This window comes from Bufo bufo, chromosome 6 (assembly GCF_905171765.1).
Source record: "Bufo bufo chromosome 6, aBufBuf1.1, whole genome shotgun sequence".
Classification (NCBI taxonomy): Eukaryota; Metazoa; Chordata; class Amphibia; order Anura; family Bufonidae; genus Bufo; species Bufo bufo.
The window spans coordinates 165290200-165303493 of record NC_053394.1 but is presented as its reverse complement, the minus strand read 5'-3'; the positions used below and the strand labels follow the sequence as shown (position 1 = coordinate 165303493).

At 39.7% G+C, this 13294-nt stretch overlaps 1 long non-coding RNA gene across 1 annotated transcript; it reads right to left on the bottom strand.

The window, feature by feature from the left end:
- Positions 1–680: 680 nt before the first annotated feature.
- Positions 681–12520, bottom strand: LOC121004139. Its single transcript, XR_005779662.1, has 5 exons — positions 12311–12520; positions 11200–11315; positions 10541–10597; positions 10111–10323; positions 681–739 (listed from the first exon to the last, which is right to left on the bottom strand). It is a non-coding gene; the product is annotated as an uncharacterized LOC121004139 (long non-coding RNA).
- Between the last annotated feature and the right edge of the window lie 774 nt (positions 12521–13294).

The following is a 13294-nucleotide window of genomic DNA, read 5'->3' as shown; positions in this document are numbered from 1 at the left end:
TCTGGACAAGTTTTATTTTTTAATGGCATCATTTAATTTACTATAGGTTGTATTAGAAAAAGTGGGGTAATTTTGGAAGGTGACAAGGTCCCAGGTTGCTATAGCAACTGATCGGAGCCCCGCAATTTTGCTACAACAGCTTGAATCACCTGAAAAACCTCAGATGCTGTACTATTGACCGTGGCATCTGAGGGGTTAAAAGACTGGGATTAGAGTTATGGCCAATCCAGGCCAGTGCCAGCGGGTGTCTGCTGTATTATATAGCCGGTACCTGCAGTGTTAGGAGCATATTCCGCTTGTGAGCCTGCTCCATACATCCCTTTAACACAAATCATGTACATTTATGTACTAACATGTACTAAAACAGTGAAACTGTGTCTTTTCCCTAAGTTCTAAAATACCTTGTACCTGAACTGGTTAGCCTAACTACACAATTACAAAGGGGCCATAAAGTTGCCTCTAACTATCACTATGATCACAATACTGCCATACTGTGAAGACGACATGTAATATACAGTATCTGCTTATCCTATAGCTGCTCATAAAGGATTGATATTTGCATCACCCATTACTGAATCATCACCAGTAAGTACTGTATTAATATGACATTCTGTCACTTACCTCTAATTTGCAGGAACAGCAAACCGACTTCACTCTCATGCCCACGCTTAGGATTGCCATTTCAGAGACCCCAGATTATTATCACAAAGGTCATATATGTCAAGCATTTTATTAGAAACTGGAAATGAGAAAATATATATTATTTTGAGACACATAAAAGGGGAAAATCGACAATAAAAATGTATCAAAATACATTAGAACAATGATATGAACTTTGTTCAATACAAATTGTCAATATAAGGCCTAAAAAAGGTCAAAGTGTCGCTTCTACTGTGTTATAAGCCCTTAGCCTGTTTTGGGGTTCTGTTATTAGATGCAAAGGGCATGGTTGGAGATTTCTATTGTAAGCATTACCCTTTCCTTTAAATACAACGCCTGCTCTAGAGCTGAGTAGGCGTCAAAACCGCACAGCAGACACCTGCCATCAGTGTCAATGAATGTAGACAATTCTGATCACAGACATGTAACCTCTCAAATGCCATAGTCAACTGTAACCATGGCATCTGAGGCTTCAGTTACCCGGAGTAGGCTGGTGATTAAATGGCTCCCTGCAATTAGATCCTGGGAGCCCTTCATTCAGTTGCTTTAGCAGTTTGGAGCCTTGTGAAAGCTCCCAGGCCGGCCACAGCAAAGTTCCTATTAAAGTTGTTGTGCAGCCAATACATATTGATGACCAATCCTCAGAATACATCATTAATATCAGATTAGTGGAGGTCCGACTCCAGGCACCCCCACCAATCAGCTGTTTGAAGAGGAGGCGGCACTCGGACAAGCACTGCTTCCTCTTTAAGATTACACTGTGCATCGTCTTGCTTGCAGGGGTGGCACAGTATAATTACAAGTGCTCGTCCCATTCAAGTAAATAGAACAAGCAGTAATTACACTGCGAGATGACTGGCATTGTAATCTTGAAGAAGAAGTAACACTCACTCGAGCGCTGTCTCCTCTTTAAACAGATGATTGTCAGGAGTCCTGGGAGTCGGACGGCACCAATCACCAAGGTTTGGGCAATATATATTCCCTGATATGTATACAGTTTTACATGAGTGCCAGAATGCCTACATATATTGTGTTTATATTACTGAGGATGCTTTTGGCAGTTGAGGAAGGAGTTTTATTTTTGTATTTATTTTTTCTTAGTGTTTCTTTTATTTTTATTATTACAATTTTTTTTTACTAATGGACAGCTCAATGGTTAGCATTGTTTCAATACTTTCCTCCTGTTTTTGTGGATTTCCTCCAAGTTCTCCCATGCAAAGCTTTCAAGCCATATGTTAATTTGGCTTCCTATAAAGGGTCGGTATGCATGGCAGTGATCAGTAACAAACTGTTCCCTCCGGTATGAATATGGGGGAGGGGTTTGACTTCATGCAAAGTCCTGTCTAAAGCCCACACTCCGGGAAGATATAAGTGAGGGACATGAACATGTGGAGTGACTGTGGGTAGAAATACAGTTGCAAGAAAAAGTATGTGAACCCTTTGGAATGATATGGATTTCTGCACAAATTGGTCATAAAATGTGATCTGATCTTCATCTAAGTCACAACAATAGACAATCTCAGTCTGCTTAATCTAATAACACACAAAGAATTGAATGTTACCATGTTTTTATTGAACACACCATGTAAACATTCACAGTGCAGGTGGAAAAAAGTATGTGAACCCTTGGATTTAATAACTGGTTGAACCCTCTTTTGGCAGCAATAACTTCAACCAAACGCTTTCTTGAGGTCATGCCACAGCATCTCAATCGGGTTGAGGTCAGGACTGGGTCACTCCAGAAGGCGTATTTTCTTCTGTTTAAGCCATTTTGTTGTTGATTTACTTCTATGCTTTGGGTCGTTGTCCTGTTGCAACACCCATCTTCTGTTGAGCTTCAGCTGGTGGACGGATGGCCTTAAGTTCTCCTGCAAAATGTCTTGATAAACTTGGGAATTCATTTTTCCTTCGATGATAGCAATCCGTCCAGAACCTGACACAGGAAAGCAGCCCCAAACCATGATGCCCCCACCACCATACTTCACAGTTGGGATGAGGTTTTGATGTTGGTGTGCTGTGCCTCTTTTTCTCCACACATAGTGTTGTGTGTTTCTTCCAAACAACTCAACTTTGGTTTCATCTGTCCATAGAATATTTTGCCAGTACTACTGTGGAACATCCAGGTGCTCTTGTGCAAACTGTAAATGTGCAGTAATGTTCTTTTTGGACAGCAGCGGATTCCTCTGTGGTATCCTCCCATGAAATCCATTCTTGTTTAGTGTTTTACGTATCGTAGATTCGCTAACAGGGATGTTAACATATGCCAGAGACTTTTGTAAGTCTTTAGCTGACACTCTATGATTCTTCTTCACCTCATTGAGCAGTCTGCGCTGTGCTCTTGCAGTCATCTTTACAGGATGGCCACTCCTAGGGAGAGTACCAACAGTGCTGAACTTTCTCCATTTATAGACAATTTGTCTTACTGTGGACTGATGAACAGCAAGGATTTTGGAGATACTTTTATAACCCTTTCTAGCTTTATGCAAGTCAACAATTCTTCTGAGAGCTCTTTTGTGCGAGGCATCATTCACATCAGGCAGTGCTTCTTGTGAAAAGCAAACCCAGAACTGGTGTGTGTTTTTTTTATAGGGCAGCTGTAACCAACACCTCCAATCTCATCTCATTGATTAGACTCCAGTTGGCTGAAACCTCACTCCAATTAGCTCTTGTAGATGTCATTAGTCTAGGGGTTCACATACTTTTTCCACCTGCACTGTGAATGCTTACATGGTGTGTTCAATAAAAACATGGTAACATTTAATTTTGTGTGTGTTATTAGTTTAAGCAGACTGTGATTGTCTATTGTTGTGACTTAGATGAAGATCAGATCGCATTTTATGACCAATTTGTGCAGAAATCCATATCATTCCAAAAGGGTTCACATACTTTTTCTTGCAACTGTACATAAAGGCAAAAACAATAATAAAATACTGATAGAAGTTTGTTATGAGCCACCTAATATACCAGAGTCCACAAAAAAGCTACTACTAAACGAGATAGATGAGGCAAATCATAATGAGGTCAGTATTATGGGGGACTTCAACTACCCAGATATAGGCTGGGAAACTGAAAGCTGTAGATCTCATAAAGGAAACAGGTTCTTGGCAATAACAAAAGTCAATTACCTTTCCTAAATGATTCAAGATCTGACTAGAGGGATGACCATGCTGGACTTAGTACTAACCAATAGACCTGACAGAGCAACAGATGTGCAGGTTGGAGGACACCTGGGAAATAATGACTATAAAATAATAACTTTCAATTTAAAAGAGTATTTCTTCAGGGAGGCACAAAACTTTAAAAAAAAAAACTAAATTTGACCAGCTAAGAGAGGCTATTGGATTCACTAACTGGGGCAATGTCCTCAAAAATAAAAATGCAGCCACAAAATAGGATATTTTTAAAACCATCCTAAACTCTAATTCTAATTTCTGAGAGATACATACCTTATGGGAATACTGTAAAAGGGTAACCAAGAAGAAGAAAAAAATAAGGATAAATAGAAATGAAATGGAAGTGATAAATAAAAAAGCATTTAAATCATTTAAACAGGAGGGAAGAAATAGAATATGTAAAAGAGAGTAAAACTAACCCTATAATGTTCCCCAGTTATATAAATGGTAAAAAGTATAAATCTGAAGGCATCTAGGGGGGAGTTGCAGAGAGCGATAAGGAAAAAGCAAAGCTATTGAATTTTTTTTTCTCCACTGTATTCACTGAGGAAAATACACTGTCAGATGAAATGCAGAATGTAAAAGTAAATTTCCCGTTTAGGCCTCTTTCACACGGGCGTTGCGGGAAAATGTGCGGGTGCATTGCGGGAACACCCGCTATTTTTCCGCATGAGTGCAAAACATTGTAATGCGTTTTGCACTCGCGTGAGAAAAATCGCGCGTGTTTGGTATCAGTGTTCTGCAGATTGTATTATTTTCCCTTTATAACATGGTTATAAGGGAAAATAATAGCATTCTGAATACAGAATGCATAGTAAAACATCGCTGGAGGGGTTAAAAAAAAGGAAATATTTTTTTAACTCACCTTAATCCACTTGTTCGCGTAGCCCGGCATCTCCTTCTGTCTTCATCTGATCTCTGTGCAGCAACAGGACCTTTGATGACGTCACTCCGGTCATCACATGGTACGTCACATGATCTTTTACCATGGTGATGGATCATGTGATGACCAGAATGACGTCACCAAAGGTCCTGTTGCTGCACAGAGATCAGATGAAGCCAGAAGGAGATGCCGGGCTACGCGAACAAGTGGATTAAGGTGAGTTAAATTATTATTATTTTTTTAACCCCTCCAGCGATGTTTTACTATGCATTCTGTATTCAGAATGCTATTATTTTCCTTTATAATAATGTTATAAAGGAAAATAATAATGATCGGGTCTCCATCCCGATCGTCTCCTAGCAACCGTGCGTGAAAATCGCACCGCATCCGCACTTGCTTGCGGATGCTTGCGATTTTCACGCAACCCCATTCATTTCTATGGGGCCTGCGTTACGTGAAAAACGCACAAAGAGGAGCATGCTGCGATTTTCACGCAACGCACAAGTGATGCGTGAAAAATACTGCTCGTGTGCACAGCCCCATAGAAATGAATGGGTCGGTATTCAGTGCGGGTGCAATGCGTTCACCTCCCGCATCACATCCGCGTGGAATACTCGCTCATGTGAAAGGGGCCTAAAAGTGACCTGTCTGACCCAGGAAGAAGTACAGCAGTGTCTTAAAAAGATGAAAATAGTTAATATTAATCGCTTTGACCAGATGGCATACACCCCCCGTATCCTAAGATAATTAAGTAATGTCATTGACAAACCCTTATTTCTGACATTTAAGGACCTTATACTGACAGGGAACATTCCACAGGATTAAAGCTTAGCAAATGTGGTGCTAATATGCGAAAAGAGCCCGGAAACTATAGGCTGGTAAGTTTAACATCTGTCGTGGGTAAACTGAAGGTTTTCTAAGGCCCCTTTCACACGGGCGAGTATTCCGCGCGGATGCGATGCGTGAGTTGAACGCATTGCACCCGCACTGAATACCGACCCATTCATTTCTATGGGGCTGTTCACATGAGCAGTGATTTTCACGCATCACTTGTGCGTTACGTGAAAATCGCAGCATGCTCTATATTCTGCGTTTTTCACGCAACGCATGCCCCATAGAAGTGAATGGGGTTGCGTGAAAATCGCAAGCATCCACAAGCAAGTGGGGTTGCTAGGAGACGATCGGGATGGAGACCTGATCATTATTATTTTCCCTTATAACATGGTTATAAGGGAAAATAATAGCATTTTGAATACAGAATGCATAGTACAATAGGGCTGGAGGGGTTAAAAAAAAATATATAATTTAACTCACCTTAATCCACTTGCTCGCGCTGCTGGCATCTCGTCTGTCTCCTTCTTTGCTGAACAGGACCTGTGGTGAGCATGCTTTGCAGCAACAGGACCTGTGGTGACGTCACTCCGGTCATCACATGATACATCACATGATCTTTTACCATGGTGATGGGTCATGTGATGGATCATGTGATGACCGGAGTGACGTCACCACAGGTCCTGTTCCTGGAATGAATGCTCACCACGGGTCCTGTTCAGCAAAGAAGGAGACAGATGAGATGCCGGCAGCGCGAGCAAGTGGATTAAGGTGAGTTAAATTATTTTTTATTTTTTTTTAACCCCTCCAGCGCTATTTTACTATGCATCCTGTATTCAGAATGCTATTATTTTCCCTTATAAGGGAAATAATACAATCTACACAACCCCGATCCCAAGCCCGAACTTCTGTGAAGAAGTTCGGGTTTGGGTACCAAACATGTGCGATTTTTCTCACGCGAGTGCAAAACGCATTACAATGTTTTGCACTCACGCGGAAAAATCGCGCGTGTTCCCGCAACGCATCCGCACATTTTCCCGCAACGCCCGTGTGAAAGAGGCCTAAGAGATGCTATCTTGGAGTACCTAATTTCAAAATAAGTGAATAACGCCATATCAGCATGGCTTAATGAGGGATCGGTCATAATATATTGTTAAAAAAATATATGTATAATATATATACAGTACAGACCAAAAGTTTGGTCTGTACTGTATATATACTATACAGTTTTCTTTATTTTCATGACTATGAAGCCATCAAAACTATGAATTAACACATGTGGAATTATATACATAACAAACAAGTGTGAAACAACTGAAAATATGTCATATTCTAGGTTCTTCAAAGTAGCCACCTTTTGCTTTGATTACTGCTTTGCACACTCTTGGCATTCTCTTGATGAGCTTCAAGAGGTAGTCCCCATTAAAATTGTTATTTTAATGGTCCCCTCATACAGTATATCAAATCCCTTAATCTCCATTTTCTCCAGTTTATGTCTTCCTAGCAGATATATCATAATATAAAAAATACAGCTAGCAGCTTAACCATCAATAACCCCAGTGTCAGTTTACAACAGAAATATAAGTAAAGTGACAGCGCCAATAATAATTTATAACCAAAAACTAAGTGACTGTGCTAAATATAATAACTAAATGTTACTTCATATTCCATAAACAATAAATAAATTAGATATGTCATGTAAGGGGGACCACTCTGTCGCGTGACCTAGGTGCGACTGCCAAGGGTCGATCTATTTCACGCACTCAATCTCACATGCCCCTACACACAGGCATCAGATTGAGTTTAGATCACACCACGACACAGCGTTTCATACACTCCAACACGCTGGCACCATCTATTACATTTAAATGAAAACACCAATTAATTAGGGGATTATAGAAAACCCCACGGTGCCCCACTCTTAAGCAGGCTCACAGTAGCAGAGGTCACACTTACAGCAAATACACGGTAACGTAAACCGCACTCATACACTTAAAAATGGAGGTTACTGGGCTCATTCAGGGCACAAGGCAAAACCATTAAAGATGTGCTTTAACGTACGAAAAAGGGTACAGTACTTAATTATAAAAATTACAAGAAATAAGAGATATACATCGACATGCACAAAACAGTTATAAAAATAAAAGGATGTGTGTGGGTATCATTGTTTGTTCCCTTAATAATTTTGTAGGTATACAGGGAGTGCAGAATTATTAGGCAAGTTGTATTTTTGAGGATTAATTTTATTATTGAACAACAACCATCTCAATGAACCCAAAAAACTCATTAATATCAAAGCTGAATATTTTTGGAAGTAGTTTTTAGTTTGTTTTTAGTTTTAGCTATTTTAGGGGGATATCTGTGTGTGCAGGTGACTATTACTGTGCATAATTATTAGGCAACTTAACAAAAAACAAATATATACCCATTTCAATTATTTATTTTTACCAGTGAAACCAATATAACATCTCAACATTCACAAATATACATTTCTGACATTCAAAAACAAAACAAAAACAAATCAGTGACCAATATAGCCACCTTTCTTTGCAAGGACACTCAAAAGCCTGCCATCCATGGATTCTGTCAGTGTTTTGATCTGTTCACCATCAACATTGCGTGCAGCAGCAACCACAGCCTCCCAGACACTGTTCAGAGAGGTGTACTGTTTTCCCTCCTTGTAAATCTCACATTTGATGATGGACCACAGGTTCTCAATGGGGTTCAGATCAGGTGAACAAGGAGGCCATGTCATTAGATTTTCTTCTTTTATACCCTTTCTTGCCAGCCACGCTGTGGAGTACTTGGACGCGTGTGATGGAGCATTGTCCTGCATGAAAATCATGTTTTTCTTGAAGGATACAGACTTAGGACTGGGAGTTGAGCTTGACTCCATCCTCATCCCGAAAAAGCCCCACAAGCTCATCTTTGATGATACCAGCCCAAACCAGTACTCCACCTCCACCTTGCTGGCGTCTGAGTCGGACTGGAGCTCTCTGCCCTTTACCAATCCAGCCACGGGCCCATCCATCTGGCCCATCAAGACTCACTCTCATTTCATCAGTCCATAAAACCTTAGAAAAATCAGTCTTGAGATATTTCTTGGCCTAGTCTTGACGTTTCAGCTTGTGTGTCTTTTTCAGTGGTGGTCGTCTTTCAGCCTTTCTTACCTTGGCCATGTCTCTGAGTATTGCACACCTTGTGCTTTTGGGCACTCCAGTGATGTTGCAGCTCTGAAATATGGCCAAACTGGTGGCAAGTGGCATCTTGGCAGCTGCACGCTTGACTTTTCTCAGTTCATGGGCAGTTATTTTGCACCTTGGTTTTTCCACACGCTTCTTGCGACCCTGTTGACTATTTTGAATGAAACGCTTAATTGTTCGATGATCACGCTTCAGAAGCTTTGCAATTTTAAGAGTGCTGCATCCCTCTGCAAGATATCTCACTATTTTTGACTTTTCTGAGCCTGTCAAGTCCTTCTTTTGACCCATTTTGCCAAAGGAAAGGAAGTTGCCTAATAATTATGCACACCTGATATAGGGTGTTAATGTCATTAGACCACACCCCTTCTCATTACAGAGATGCACATCACCTAATATGCTTAATTGGTAGTAGGCTTTCGAGCCTATACAGCTTGGAGTAAGACAACATGCATAAAGAGGATGATGTGGTCAAAATACTCATTTGCCTAATAATTCTGCACGCAGTGTATATTGAGATGCCCTTTTTTTTGCCTGAGGCTTGTTTGTTTTTCTTGAAAACAGCTTTAGGTATTGCCTCGTTCGAAAATGTCTGAGCTATTCAAATATTAATAAAAAATTTCATGTGTGCTGTAATAAAAAAAACATTAAAAACATGCAATTCGCCGTTAGGTTTTTTCTGTTTATGTATTTTTAATATGTAAAATCAGGAACGGGGGTGATTTAAACTCTTAATTTTTTTTTTTTTTTTTTTTACAGTGTCAACTTTTAACCCCCTTAGGGGACTAGAACTTGGGATCTTTTGATCCCTGGTCCTAATCACCCTAATAGAAATCTATTAGGATTCATATAATTTTGATGGGCTCCTTGCTGAGCTGTGCCTCATGCACAGCGCAGCACGGAGGTTACCATGGCAGCAATGGGAAGCTTCAAAAGCGTCCAGGCTGCCATGGTAAACGATAGGAGCCTCGCAGTTTTTACTTACCTCACAGGTGTGCTGATCGGTGTAGGATACAGCCGGCACCCGCTGCATATAGAGTGGGCTCAACTCAGCAGCCCACTCCATAGATTTCCTTAGCCATCGTGACGTATGGGTACACCTGATTTATAGCTGATTTTTTTTACAAAGTTTGGCGAATGGGCCAAATCAAATTTTTCAAAACTTCACTCAACTTTAGTGCCAATCTTTGTACAGCAAGGCAGAATATGCTGCCACTACACAAATAATAGGAAATATATTGATAAAATATTCACTCATTTACATATTTTTACTTTTAGGTCAACATATGAAAAGATATGTAGCAAACAAATGTCAATTTACATTTCTAATATTATAACATTGAAAGCAGTAAGAAGTGGTAACCTTGTATTTTCGGATTCCATCTAGGCATCTCTGCAGCTCATAATCATTGTAGCCGCTTGTTGCTCTGTAATATCCACGTCCATTAACAAGATTATAACAGGCTCGTTCATCAGGTTCCATCCAGTAGAAACGATGAGTATCATCAACTGTAACTACCATTCCCCCAATAGACACACCAAAGTTGACTAAAAGGGAAATGAAGGCAAGTGTCCTCTATGTGAGTAAATTAGAAAAGAGAAAGAAGTATTATTAGTATTACAGAACACACAATAAGTTACCAATAAAATACAATATACAATATACAGGCCTCAACTAAACCCCCTGATTATAGGCTTCTTATCTCTATTTTCTCCTGTTACATTTGTATTCTTAATTAGTAATATGGTGCTAATTCTGGATACCTATTTTGCATAGTCAGGCCAACACTTACCCACCATATGTTTGGAAACCTGTAAGCCACAAGATTCAGTAGTCCAGACACAAGGAACTATGAAGAAATAAGCCATAAATAAAATAATGAGGTTTTCAATAACATGACAGTAGGACTAAAAAAAGCTGGTGAATGAATTCTGTCTCATGTGTACGGTGCTGTGTTGATGGTTTATACATCCAGAAATAAGTACAATGACCACATGGTGGCCAGGGTATGTCCTATAACACTGATGTCCATGTTATATATAGTATTATGTGTGTTGGATTTAATTGTCCACTGAGAGCATATAATAGCATAGAAAATATGAATTCAATAGGATCTAAAATTTTCTCACTCAGAAATATGATGTAACAAGAAGACAATTATTGTCCTTGGTTACTAAAATGTCATATAACCATCATAGAGGAGGGTCCATTAGAGCAGGTCCAGCACCAGGAGACTAGTCTATACAGCTGTTGCCAAGCCTTTCCAAGTCATCCAAAATTAACAACAGATTACAGAACTCTACCAAGTTGCAACAGATAATCTGCAATGTTCTGTGTAACCTGCAGGGTCAGTGTAAGGAAGTTGGGCTTCAAAAACCAATTTTAGCAACCCTAATTAGGTAACTGACCAAGAGATACAGGGGTAGAGGAACATAGTTTAGCGAAACTTACCAGATAACGCCTACCCAGAAGTGGACCCCTGAATAGAAGATTCTCAAGTCCGGCTGTGTAATGCTGAAAATAATGGCCAACATGACAGACACCAAACCCAGGGAAATATAGGCAACCTAGATAAAAGGGAGCACATATAATTATGTAAAGTATGCACTATGGAAATATCAGTCTCCTCACACCATATGTAGTAACCTGCATGACTTGAGCTGGGTACAACCTAAACCCCATGTACCATACTGTAAATTAACTGAACCACCAGCACAATAAGGTATCTATTTTTTTTATTTTTTTATTTTTTTATTATTATTTTTATATTTTGCAATAGAAAAAGAACATACATGTAGTAACTACATATAAAATTAATACATCTATCTCTGCAGAATTGTATATCACCAAATCTACATCACAATTTATAATTTTTCTACCCCCGTCCCCCTCCCACCCTAAAAATAAAAAAATAAATAAAAAATAAATAAAAATAAGGTATCTATAGTGCTACAAGTTTAGTTTAAACCCTTCACTCTTTGGGCTATCTAAATTTGCAATGTATTGTGATCTTTAAAGGTAATGTGTCATCAGAAAATAATATAATATTGTTTAAATCATGTTTGTTTTATGTTAAACATATTTTTTAATAATTTTTATGATGTTATTTTTATTTTGGCATGACGATATCTATTTATAAAAAAAAAAAGCACTAAAAACCTGCAGTTTTTAAACTGGACACTAAGCCTAATAATAGGTGCCACTTCTTGGTCTGTACAGATCACTTAACTGCAGTTATATGCTTATCATTACAGGCAGGATTAGAATGACAGATATCTACAGTATATATAAATTACACAGGATCCAACAATCACAATAGGTGATATCTACTCCGTAAGTCCTCTGCGCAGGTCACTCTTCCATAGAAGTCAATAAAGTCCCCTTCTGTCTGTGTCTATGGCCCAAAGTGGCTGTTGGATAAATACACTTGATAAACCAAAAATTCTGAAGGATTTCATAAGTTCTGCAGAACTTACAAGATCCTTCTCTTTGATCTCTTCATTTACAAAAACTATTTGAAAAAACCCTTTTTAATATTACAAAAGCAATAAAAAATCCTTACCCCAAACCCAAAGTGGGCTGCAGAACCAGACATACGGGAGGGCTTGGTCTTTTGCCCACTTCTCTTCATGTCCCGGAAGAACCGGAAAGTATCCAACAAACAATCCAAGGCAGAACTCTGGTTAATAGTAACGTTTACCACAGTTCCCTCTGGAGTCTCACAGGAGACTTTGCCATTTTCAGTCTTTATGGAGCTGAGATCCATTGTTTCAAGCTTAAGGAGAGAGATAAAGTTGACAAAATCAATGAATGCAAGCCCAGGAAGAGCGGAGCAAAGGATGGTACTGGTTCTGGCTACTAAAGTTTTTCACATAAATCACAGTGGCAATTCTCACACTGATGCTCCCTAGGGCTGGGCAGTGACAGGAGGGGACCCCTTTTCTTCCCTTAGGGCACACCATGTTGTTGGGGCTCCTGCCTGATAGTAGTAAGGGTGCTCTTGGTGTTAATTTGTTCCAGGTGCAAGGCAGGAGATGTAGGTGATGTGGCCAGCAAATGGTGCTGGAGTCAGTAAACAACCAAGTCTTTCTTTACCTAAGTACAGAATGGGAGCTATTCATAGTGTAAATGTTCTCCAATAGCAATGTATGGGTATAAAATTATGGCCATGCAGACTCTAGACACTCTAGGTCTTTCTTTTCTCCCTCTCTCTCTCGAGTAATGTACAGTAGTAATGGCTTTCTTAATGCAAATATCTCAAAGATAGGGATTCTCTTGGACTCAGGCCTGGTTTCTTTAAGGAGTGAGCACATGCAGCTCTCATCTCATCCTCAGCTTACAGTAGACTTTGCACTAAACAAGGCGAGGATCCTAACTTATTCATACAGAACCAGGTTCGAACTGGTCCACAGGGGTACAGGTGAAACCCCCGGTTGGACCCCTAAATAAGGTGGGCCCCTAGTTCCCCACTCCCTGCACAAATGGTACATGGCACAATAGACTGACTTGTACTACATACAGCATCTCCACCAGCCTATGTATCCAT